The sequence below is a fragment of the Tenrec ecaudatus genome, chromosome X, assembly GCF_050624435.1.
Source record: "Tenrec ecaudatus isolate mTenEca1 chromosome X, mTenEca1.hap1, whole genome shotgun sequence".
NCBI lineage: Eukaryota > Metazoa > Chordata > Mammalia > Afrosoricida > Tenrecidae > Tenrec > Tenrec ecaudatus.
The window spans coordinates 79,653,403-79,665,667 of record NC_134548.1 but is presented as its reverse complement, the minus strand read 5'-3'; the positions used below and the strand labels follow the sequence as shown (position 1 = coordinate 79,665,667).

Here is a 12,265-nt window from a genome sequence, read left to right as displayed (position 1 = left end):
TATATTAATAAAGCATTAGCCACAACAGGGTGGGGTAGGGGGGAAACCCAACCCTAATACATACACCCCCCCCAATGACTACAGAAGTCAGACTAAAGTCTGGGACCTTGAAGAAAGTAGCAACCAGTTCTCATTTTTTAAAATTTCCTAGATTATTTTCCCCTTCTTTTATGGCCTTTGACAAAAAGAGAAATTCCCGACCACCTCATTGACCAGAAAAGTTGAGAGCTTACACTCACACATCTGTGACTAAACTCCACTCTCTGCACCCTGGACTGAACCACACACTAGTAACTGAAAAAGAGAAAGCAGCTGCTGGTTCTAGCATGGATATACTGAGTGTGAATGCCTGGGTGTTTGTGTGTGTGTGTACACGGGGAGATTGTGTAATTGTTTAAAAATTTAAAAAATCTTAATTATTACTGTTTTCTTCTATTTTGTTTTTATCATTCCTTTCGTACACCATCTGACAGAATCAAGTGTGCTCACATGATCCAGGCATCGTCCCACCTCCAACTGTTACATCACAATCTCAGAAACAATAGACAGTATCTCAGTTCACATTTAGAAAAAATGGCACAAACAAATGAACAATACGTAGAGCCAAAAGATCTGAAGAAGAAAGGCCATCGGAACTAATTGAATAGAAATTTGAATGAAAAATTCCCAGATACTTTTATGAATAAAGAAAAAATTTCGAACATTATGGTGGGGGGGAATAACTACAGAAGAGGTCAAATACAAGAGTAATGTGACAAAATGAAAGATGAAAGAACTTCAACTAGAAGTCCAGAAGATTAATACTAAGATACTAGAATTAAGTTGTATGAGCCCCCAATAAAAGGAGTAATATTAGAATTAGACAACACTTTGAAAGAGCAAAGCAGTAAAATTGAAGCAATGGAAGACCAAATTAGTGAGCTTGAAGACAAATTACTCTATAGCAATCTATGAGAAGAGCAATCGATCCAAAGACACCTTCTAAATGCCAAGGGAGCAAAGTTCATGATACTGTGATGCCTTTAAATGAGAGTGATTTAGATATCTGGAAAACAAAATCTGTATCTTTCAATCCAGATTTTAGACAAATGAGGTAAAAGGGATAAAATGAGAATACTCGGCCCAAGCTCTCTGAGGCAATTCAGAGGAGAGCTTTTCACTAGGTACAGAGGACACAAGTATAGCAGGAAGACAAAAACACAAACTCACTGCCACACAACGAGCCTGTGGGTTTCCTAAACTGTAATTCTCCTTGACCAAAAAGCCTCAACTTTATCTGATGATCAGCTCATGGATTTAACTGCTAAGCTTGAGGTGAACATGAAACCACTGAGCCTGCCACCACCCTAGAGAGTAAACAAATTAATCTGCTTATGGAGAGATAAGGAAAGAAATGCTTAGCCAAATTTGATTAAATTTTTAGAGAAATGCTAAATAATAAAAAAGAGAAATCCAAAGAAAATCAGAGAGAACCCCAGATAACATAGACCCCCAAAGAAAATCACCATGAAATACCATAGTCAAAATTTTCAATATCAAGGACAAGGAAAGAATCCTTACAGCAGTTTGGGTGTGAAAAAGAATCATTAAGTCCCCAGGGAATACTAAAAATACACTTTGGGGACAGGGCTTGGCACCCCATCACACTCGACCAGAAAACACTCCTACAGGCCAACAAACAGTCCTTGAACTAACTACAGGCTTTTCTTTTTTTGTTCTTGTTGGGGTTTTTTTGGTCATTGACTTGTTGGTGGTGTTTTGTTTTCTTCGGTTGCTTTGTTTTGCTCTGTCTTGTTCTTGTGCATGTTATTATCTCCGCAGGTCTGTCTAAATAAAATAGGCTGGATGAAAAACCTGGAGGAGAAAACAATGAGACCAACGATTCCGGGGGTACATGGGAGAGAGCAAGGTGGGGGAAAGGAAGCGATGTTAACAAACCCAGGGACAAGGGAACAACAAGTGATCCAAATCGGTGGTGAGGAGGGTATAGGACGCCTGGTAGGGTGTGACCAAAGGTACTGTAACTGAGAGTAATTACTGCAACCCAAATGAAGGCTGAACATGATAATGGGACAAGAGGACAGTGAAAGGAAGTAGAGGAAAGAACTAGGAGGCAAAAGTAATTTCTAGAGGTCTAATTGGGAGCATGTACATATGTAAATATATTTATATATGAGGATGGGGAAATAGATGTATGTGCATATTTTTATAGGTTCAGTATTAAGGTAGCAGATGGACATTGGGCCTCCACTCAAGTACTCCCTCAATGCAAGAATGCTGTTATATTAAACTAGCATTCCATGACGATCACCTTCCCGACAAGATTGCTGAAGACAAAGCGGGTACATAAGCAAATGTGGTGAAGAAAGCTGATGGAGCCTGGCTATCAAAAGATAATAGCATCTGGGGTGTTAAAGGCTTGAAGGTAAACAAGGGGCCATCTAGCTCAGAAGCAACAAAGCCCACATGGAAGAAGCACACCAGCCTGTGTGATCACGAGGTGTCGAAGGCATCAGGTATTAGGCATCATCAGAACAAAAATTTTACCATAGTGAATGAGGGGAGGAGTGAGACCCAAAGCCCATTTGCAGGCCACTGGAAATCCTCCCCTACTATCATGATGCGAATTCTCCCTTGTAAGTTTGGCTAGACCAGAGGATGTACACTGGTAAAGATAGGAATTGGAAACACAGGGAATCCAAGACAGATGATCCCTTCACGACCAGTGCTGAGAGTGGCAAAACTGGGAGGTTGGGGAGGATAGGGGGAACCGATTACAAGGATCTACATATAACCTCCTCCCTGGGAGATGGACAGAAGTGGTTGAAGGGAGATGGCGCACAGTGTAAGATATAAGAAAATAATAATTTATGAATTATCAAGGGTTCATGAGGGAGGGGAGACTGGGGAGGGAGGGGGAAAATGAACTGATACCAACGGCTCAGGCAGAAAGCAAATGTTTTGAGAATGATGATGTTGATGAAAACAAATATGCTTGACACAATGCATGGATGTAAGGATTGTGATGAGATGTAGGAGCCCCGAATAAAATGATTTCTAAAAGTTTACAAAACGATTAGTCCAATGCACTAGTGGATCACACAAACTCCACTTCCCACAACTCTGAGACCAGCAGAATTAGATGGTGCCCAGCTACCATTACCAATTGTTTCTATAGGATCACATAAGATCCTGCATACAGTGGGAGAAAATGGGGAGCAGAACTCAGAATCATAAAAGAGACCATGATTACTGATTGAACAGACAGGTGGGACCCCCCAAGCCTATGACCTTTAGCCTTCAGTCTAAAACTGAACTCACCTATGAATTAGAAATAACCAATGATTTAAGATCAAAAGGACAGCACTTACCCAAGGACAAAGTTCAGAGGGCTAGGAGTGAAGGAGGAATGGAAACATGAAACAAGGAGAAAGTGGGATGAGCAATGGTACATTGAGGGGATTGCAACTTAAAAGTGTGTATGATTGTTAGAACGTAAAACTATAATTTTCTTGTAACCCATCTCCTAATTCAGAACACAAAGGCTTTTTCTAAAAAAGAAAAGAAAAAAGAATGGTTAACTACACAGGGGAAACAATTAAGAATGAGCTTGTATTTCTCAACAGAAATAATGCAGACAATAAGGCAGTATGAATGACATATTGTGGCAGTTACATAATCTACTGTCCAACTTGAGGGAGGGGTGGAGTCTAGCCTGGCCATCAGGTTGCAGCCTGATGACCTTATTTGGAGGTGTGACAGAGATAACTAGTTCAGTGGAAGACAGATACACACTCTTCCTATGAGACACTCCTTTTGACAAGCCTCATGGAACTACACTGATGAAGTCAGGACCCTGGAGCTGGAGGAGCCACATGGTGACCCACACCAGCACTGATATGCTTCCATCGCCACTGGATCCACAAGACTTTTCAGCCACTAGCCAGTGATCTTCCTGCATTCCGCATCATTGCATGTGTTGTGTGAATCTTAACAGGAATTTACACAGGCTAATATTGGACCTGTGGACTTGATCTAGAAAGTTCTTTCTTATATACTTGAGTGTCTCTGGATCTGTTTCTCTAGTCAACCCAGACTAACACATATTTAAATTGAAGGGAAAAAATGTGAACCAAGAATGTTATATCCAGCACAATTCTCTCTCAAATATAAGGATACATAAAAGGTCTTTTCCAGATAAGCAGAAATTTAATGAATTTGTAAAAATAAGACTAAAAATATTTGGACAGAAAACCAAAAAAGAGATAAACAAGCATACATCTAGCTGAGAAGCAACAAAGCCCAGATGAAAAAAGCACACCAGTCTGTGTGATCATGAGGTGTCGATGGGATCAGGTATGAGGTATACAAAAACAAAAAATCATATTGTTGTGAATGAGGGGGAATGCAGAGTGGGGACCCAAAGTCCTCTGTAGGAAGGGTTGTGTGGAGGAGATGAGCCAGTCAAGTTGCATTGTACAACTTTCCTCTAGTTCCTAAATGCTTCCTCCCACCCACGAACATGATCTCACTTCTACCTTACAAATCCGGCTAGATCAGAGGATGTACACTGGTACAGATAAGAACTGGAAACACAGGGAACCTAGGACAGAGATACCCCTCAGGACCAGTAATGAGAGTAGTGACACAAGGAGGGTAAGGGGTAGGTGGAGTAGAAAGGGGGAACTGATCACAAGGATCTGCATATAATCCTCCCCTTCGGGGAAGGACAACAGAAAAGTGGGTGAAGACAGTGTAAGACATGAGAAAATAATAATTTATAAATTATCAAGGGTTCGTGAGGGAGGGGGCCCAGGGATGGAGGGGAAAAATGAGGAGCTGATACCAGGGGTTCGTGTAGAAAGCAAATGTTTTGAGAATGATGATGGCAACACATGTACAAATGTGCTTGACACAATGGATGTATTTGTGGATTGTGGTAAGAGCTATACGAGCCCCCAAAAAAGTGATTTAAAAAAAGAGCTTTATATAAAAGAGCAATTGTATATTGAGACTACATCCCAACCCAGTCCAGATCAAGTTCAAAAGTCTGATATTAGGCCAGTCTTTAATTTTCCACTTCAGACTCACACAACACATGCAATGGAAGATAACAGGCTAGTGCATGTAAAGTCTGGTGGATCCAGTGGTGGTAGAAGTATCTCAGCACTAGCAAGGATCTCCACAGGGCTCCTCCAGCTCCAGGGTTCTGGTTACATCAGCATAGCTCCATGTGTCTTGTCAAGAGGAAGCCAAGGCAAAGAGAGTGTCTGTCTGGCCTCCAGTGAGCTATTTATATCTATATCTATCATGCCTCCAAATGAGGTCCTCAAACTGTGACCTGATAACAAGCTAGACTTGACTCTTAATCTCAAGGTGACACCAGTTTAAGTAACTAGCATACAAACTTTCCCAAAATTATTCAGTATCTTTTAGTATCTCAGAACTTCATGCTTACTAATAATTTGCAATATGTATCTAAATTTTAGCTATATATAGCCATATATATGAGAGGTCTTCAAAAAGTTTGTGGAAATAAAATGGAATGAAAAGATAATGGAGAGAAGCAACAAAGCCCACATGAAAGAAGCACACCTGCCGGTGTCATCATGAGATGTTGATGGGATCAGGTATTATGCATCAAAGACACAGAAGAAAAATTCATATTAATGTGAATGAGGGGGGAGTATGGAGTGGAGACCCAAAGCCCATCTGTAGACAATTGGACACCCCCTTACAGAAGGGTCACAAGGAATAGATGAGCCAGTCAGGGTGGCAGGATATCACCGATGAAACATACAACTTTCCTCTAATTCTTTAATGCTTCCCTCCCCTCCAACTATCAAAACCCTAATTCTACCTTAGAAATCTGGCCCGACCAGAGCATGTACGGTGGTACAGATAAAAGCCCACAACACAGGGAATCCAGGACAGATAACCCACTCAGGACCAATAATGAAATAGATATACCATGGGAAGGGGAGGGGGGGGAAGAAAGTGGGAATGGATCACAATGATCGACATATAACACCTCCCGCCAAAGGGACAAACAACAGAAAAGTGGGTGAAGTGAGACATTGGGCAATGTAAGACATGAAAATAATAATTTATAATTTATCAAGGGTTCATGTGGCAGGGAGGGTGAAGGAGGGAGAGAAAAATGAGTAGCTGCTATCAAGGGCTCAAGTAGAAAAAAATGCTTTGAAAATGATGGCAACATATGTACACGTGCTCGACACATTTATGTATTTATGTATGTATTACGATGAAAGCTGTAAGAGTACCCAATAAAATGATGTAACAATAAAAGAAAACCAACAAGAGCAGCAGACATCAACCTGAGATAGCACCACTCAGAATCAAAACACTTAGAGCTGTACCCAAAATAAAACTAACTTACAAAAATAGGGAGTCGGAGATATTATTCCACAATGAAAATAATTACAAATAAATTAAGAGAGGATAGTACAGAGGAAAAGGTTCGTAGAGAAAGTTAAGTAGTTCTAAAGAGAGAACATACTTGGCTTCAATAACATTAGTCTCAAAGAAAATGGATAAACCACATCAAATAAAAAAGAAGAAAATCACAAAGATCTAGTAAACAGTAAAAAAAAAGGAAAAATAAAATACAAACAAAAGAAACTTAGCATAGAAATTTACAAGTAACAAAGACACGACTAACACCACAAAAGAACATAAAATGACATCAATAAATTCATTTTTATAAAAAATTCATTCGGGGGGGGGGATGGAGAGCTAATAACATTGGTTAGTGTGTAGCTCCTCTTGAGGTGAAAAAAAAGGTTGCTGAATAGGAACAGATTAAACTCAACAGTTGAGACAGAGATACACTTCAGAAAGAATGACAAAAAGAGACTTAAAAAAAAACCCAAAGGATAGAGGAGAGGGAGAGGAGACTCAAGCAAATAAAACCCAACCCTAATTCGTCTCCATCAAGTTGATTCTGACTCAGAGCGACCCTACAGGACAGAGTAGAAGTGCTCATGTGGGTTTCTGAGACCATAGATTTTATGGGAGTAGGAAGCCTCATCTTTCTCCCACAATGCAGCTAGTGTTTTTGAACTGCTAACCTTGTAGTTAGTGGTGCAACATCATAACCCACTACACCACTAGGCTCCTTCATCAAGCTAGTAGCAATAAAAAATAAAATCCAAAACACCAAAGTGGCAATATTAATCTTTTGTCAAATAGATTTCAAGACAAAATCTAACATGAGAGGCAAAGAACGTCATTACATAAGGGACAGACGAATGAACATGAAAACAAACACTACAAATGTGTGTATCCAACTGAAGACCCTCAAAGTAAATTAATCAAATTATTGTAGGGGTGAAGATAGAAACAGGCAATACTACAGTAACATTAAGATATTTCAATATAGCACTCTTGAGGAAAGACAACTAGAAAAAAATCTTAGTAAAGACCAAAAAAAATAATAATAATAATTAAAGGAACATACTTCAAAGAAGATCATACATTAGACCACAAAAGCAAATCTTATTAAATTTTAAAAAGTGAGCTATTATTTTCTCAGATCTTAACATAAAATTAAAAATCAATAATACACAGCAACAAGACAGGAAAAAGTAATTTATAATTTATCAAGGGTTAGTGGGAGTGGGAGGGTAGGAGAGGAAAAAAAAAGAGGAGCTGATACCACGGGCTCAAGTAGAAAGAAAAGGTTTTGAAACTGATGGCAACATATGTACAAATGTGCTTGACACAATGGATGGATTGTGATAAGAGGTGTAAGAGTCCCCAATAAAATGATTAAAAAAACAATAAAAGGACAAAAGAAAGAAAATCAAATACATGGAAACTGAACACCTGACTTAAAAACTATGGGGTAATTGAAAAAATAAGGAATGAAAACTTTGAATTCTTTGAAACAAACTAGAATGAAAATATAACAAACCCATTGGGACACAGCAAAAGCAGTACTTAGAGGGCAATTTATAGCAATAAACACACACATCAAATAACGAAAATCAACACCTTAACCCACCATCTATAACAATTAAAACAAGAGCAGCAAAGTAAACTGTCAGCTACCAGAAAAGAAATAAAGACTACTCTCATTATCTATTATCATCAATAAAGCAGAAATAAACTAATCGGAAAACAGAAAATTATGAAACAAAATGATTACCAAAATTGATAAACTACTGGCAAACTTAAAGGAAAAGATACAAATAGCACAGATAAGAAATGAAATGAGCATGGCTGGCCCTAACACCAATTATGTGAACACCCCATCACCTTTCCCCAGAAGAATTCATTTCAGAGGACAGAACTGAAGCTACAGTTCAGGGAAAGGGGCACGTCTGATCAGCGTACACAGAAGCAAATGAAGAGGGAAGGAGAGACAGTGGAATACATCCTGGCCCACCAAGACCAGAGGATGACATTCCTGCTGAGAGAGGACCATAGGGCCAGCCCCACCACGAGACATACACCCATAGGGCTAAGAAGAACACTGGAGGCAAAGTGCGGGAATTGTGCCCAATCGGACCCAACCACACCAAGGCGTGCAAGAGAGGGTGCAAGAGAGCAGCAAGGGGAGCAAAGCAATGAAGTTCCCAGGAATACTGGGGCCAGGTTGTGGCACCCAATTAGAATCCACAGGAAAATACTCCTAAAGGTCAATAAACAGACCTGGAACTATTTACAGGCTTATTGTTTTTTGTTGTTTTCTTTTGTTGCTTTGTTTTGCAGTCTTGTTTTCGTGTGCATATTACCTCTGCAGGTCTACATTGATAACATAGGAGGGATAAAAAATTTGGAGGAGAAAACAACTGGACTGATGGTTCCAGGGAGACATGGGAGAGGGGGAGGCAGGGGAAAGGAAGTGGGTGTTAACAAACCCAGGGACAACAAGTGATCTAAAATGGATAGCAAGGAAGGTGTAGGAGGCCTGGTAGGGATTGATCAAGGGCAATATAACTGAGAAGAATTACTGAAACCCAAATGAAAGCTGAACGTGATAGTGGGATGAGAGGAAAGAACTAGGAGGGCAAAGGGCACTTATTGAGGTCTAAATATACACATGTAAACATATTTATATATGAGGATGTGGAAATAAATCAATGTGCACAGATGTATAGGTTTAGTATTAAGGTAACAGACAGATACTGTGCCCCTACTCAAGTACTCCCTCAGTGCAAGAACACTTTGTTCTAATAACCTGCCATTCTGTGATGCTTACCTTCCGAACACCATCGCTGAAGACAAAAGCAGGTGCATAAGCAAATATGGTGAAGAAAGTTGATGATGCCCAGCCATTAAAAGATATAGCATCTGGGGTCTTAAAGGCTTGAAGATAAACAAGAGGCCATCTATCTAAGAAGCAACAAAGCCCACATGAAAGAAGTACACCTGCCTGTGCGATCATGGGGTATCGATGGTATAAGTTATCAGGCACTAAAGACCCAGAACAAAAACCCTATCAATGTGAATGAGGGGGAGTGTCGAGTGGAGACCCAAAGCCCACATGTATACAATTGGACATCCCCGACAGAAGGGTCACAACAAGAGATGAGCCGGTCAGGGTCCAGTATAGCACCGATGAAACATATAACTTCCCTCTACTTTCTTAATGTTTCCTCCCCCCACTATCAAGACCCCCAATTCAACCTAACAAATCTGGCTAGACTAGAGCATATACATGGGTACAGATAAGAGCTGGAACCCCAGGGAAAGCAGTGCAGATAAACTCCTCAGGACCAATAATGAGAGTAGCAATAACAGAAGGGGAGAGGGAGGGAACCGATCACAATCATCTATAATATAATCCCCTCCCGCAGGGATGAGTAACAGAAAAGTGAGTGAAGGGAGATATCACAGTAAGACATGAGAAAATAATAATAATTTATAAATTATCAAGGGTTCATGAGGGAGAGAGGGTGGGGGAAAATAAGGAGCTGATACCAAGGGCTCAAGTAGAAAGAAAATGTTTTGAAAATGATGGCAACAAATATAAAAACGTGCTTGACACAATGGACGCATGTAAATATTGTGATTAAGAGCTGTATGAGCCCCAATAAAATAATTTTTTAAAAGAAAGTATGTATTAGAAGGGAGATTCTTCAAGGTAATACGGGGCACATATGCAAAACCACACTCCAGTGGGGAGAAAACTGAAAGCATTCCCCTTAAGAATAGGAACCACACAAATGCCCTTTATCACCCCTCTTTACTTTTGTTCTGAAAGTCTTAGAAAAACACTTCTTTTTGCAGATATCATTCTATAGACAAGAAACCCCAAAGACTTGACAAGAAACTTGTTGGCAATAGGAGACTAAACTGTAATGGCAGGGTATAAGAATAAGATATGAAAATCAAATGGATTCTCTGAGGCTTCCTCATGTCCCACTATCATGAGCCCAGTCTTGCCTTTCATTGCAGGAGCATGTGCACAGGTACAGATAAGAGATAAGAGCTCAGGACACACCAAATCCAGGAAGAGATGGGAATAGCAATACCCGCAAGGGACGGGGAAGATGGGGAGGAGAGGTGAGTAAAGGGGAACTGATCATAAAGATTGTCACATAACCACACACACACCTGTCCACGGGAACAAACAATAGAAACTGTGGGGGAAGGAAGACAGCAGTGTAAGATATGAAAACAATAATTTATAATTTATCAAGGTGTCACCAGGGTGGGAGGAGGAGGGAGGAAAAAAAGGAGGAGCTGATACCAAGGGCTCAATAGAAATGTTTAAAAAATAATTATGGCAACATATGTACAAATATGCTTGATACAATTGATTGTTATAAAAGCTGTAAGATCCCCCAATAAAATGATCTTTTATTTTTAAAAAATTTTAAATGAGTTAAGGATTAGGGTCAGGATTGGGGTTAGGTTTAATGTCAGAGTTAGGTAAAGTGTTAAGTGTTAACATATGTGTTAAGTATTAAGCGTTCAGGGGTAGGTTAAGGGTTAACTCATGTGTTAAATATTAGAGTAAAAAATATTAAAGAATAAAAAAAATCAAATGGATTCCCATACACTGACAGCTCTCAAAAGGAAATCAAGTAAACAATACCATTTAAAATAGCTACCCAAATAATCCAAATAATGAATTACCTAGGAATAAACCTAACCAAAGAAACAGAAGACTTAAAGAAAACTAGAAAACATTATCCAAGAAACTAAGAGAGACAAACATAAACGGAGGCAGCTTCAATGATAACAGATGATTTAACCTTGTGAAAATGTCAATATTGACCCACCGCACTTCGCTTGCCGCGGTTGGGTCCGCAGCCTTCGTTGTAGCGGTCACTGCCGCCCCTCGGTCACGACTCCCCTCCCTGCCCCAGTCCCGGCCCCCACCCAGCAGCCGATGTGAAGATGAGCAGTTCAGAGGAGGTGTCCTGGATCTCCTGGTTCTGTGGGCTTCGTGGCAATGAATTCTTCTGCGAAGTGGATAAGAGTACATCCAAGATAAGTTCAACCTCACAGGACTCAATGAGCAGGTGCCCCCACTATCGACAGGCTCTAGACATGATCTTGGACCTAGAGCCTGATGAAGAGTTGGAAGACAATCCCAACCAGCGTGACCTGATCGAGCAGGCAGCAGAGATGCTGTATGGATTGATCCACGCCCGCTACATCCTCACCAACCGTGGCATCGCTCAGATGTTGGAAAAGTACCAGCAGGGAGACTTTGGCTACTGTCCCCGTGTGTACTGTGAGAACCAGTCAATGCTTCCCATTGGCCTGTCGGACATCCCAGGCGAGGCCATGGTGAAGCTCTACTGCCCCAAGTGCATGGACGTGTACACGCCCAAATCATCCAGGCATCACCACACGGACGGCGCCTACTTCGGCACTGGCTTCCTTCACATGCTCTTCATGGTGCACCCCGAGTACCGGCCCAAGAGGCCTGCCAACCAGTTTGTACCCAGGCTCTATGGTTTCAAGATCCACCCGATGGCCTACCAGCTGCAGCTCCAAGCCGCCAGCAACTTCAAGAGCCCAGTCAAGACGATTCGCTGACTCTCCACCTGGTCTTCAGTCTCTTACACCCCTGTTCCTTTGTTGCCACCCCTTCAAGAATCCTCTATGGTTTTTAGTATAAATTAAAGAGTCGTTATGGTGGCGGGAATATGAAATAAAATGGAAAGGCCAAAAAAAAAAAAAAGAAAAGAAAATGTCAATATTAACCAAAGCAATGTATACATATAATGCTGATAAAGATCCTAACATTATTCTTTAAAGAAAGGGTGAAAACTAATCAATA

The 12,265-nt window shown here is 40.5% G+C and overlaps 1 protein-coding gene and 1 pseudogene across 11 annotated transcripts in view; one reads left to right on the top strand and one right to left on the bottom strand.

Annotated features, from left to right (window-relative positions):
- The window catches only part of TAF1 (TATA-box binding protein associated factor 1), a 124,418-nt gene that overhangs the window by 76,984 nt on the left and 35,169 nt on the right, over positions 1 to 12,265 (bottom strand). The window lies entirely within an intron of this gene.
- On the top strand, positions 11,331 to 12,103 carry LOC142434078 (casein kinase II subunit beta-like; annotated as a pseudogene).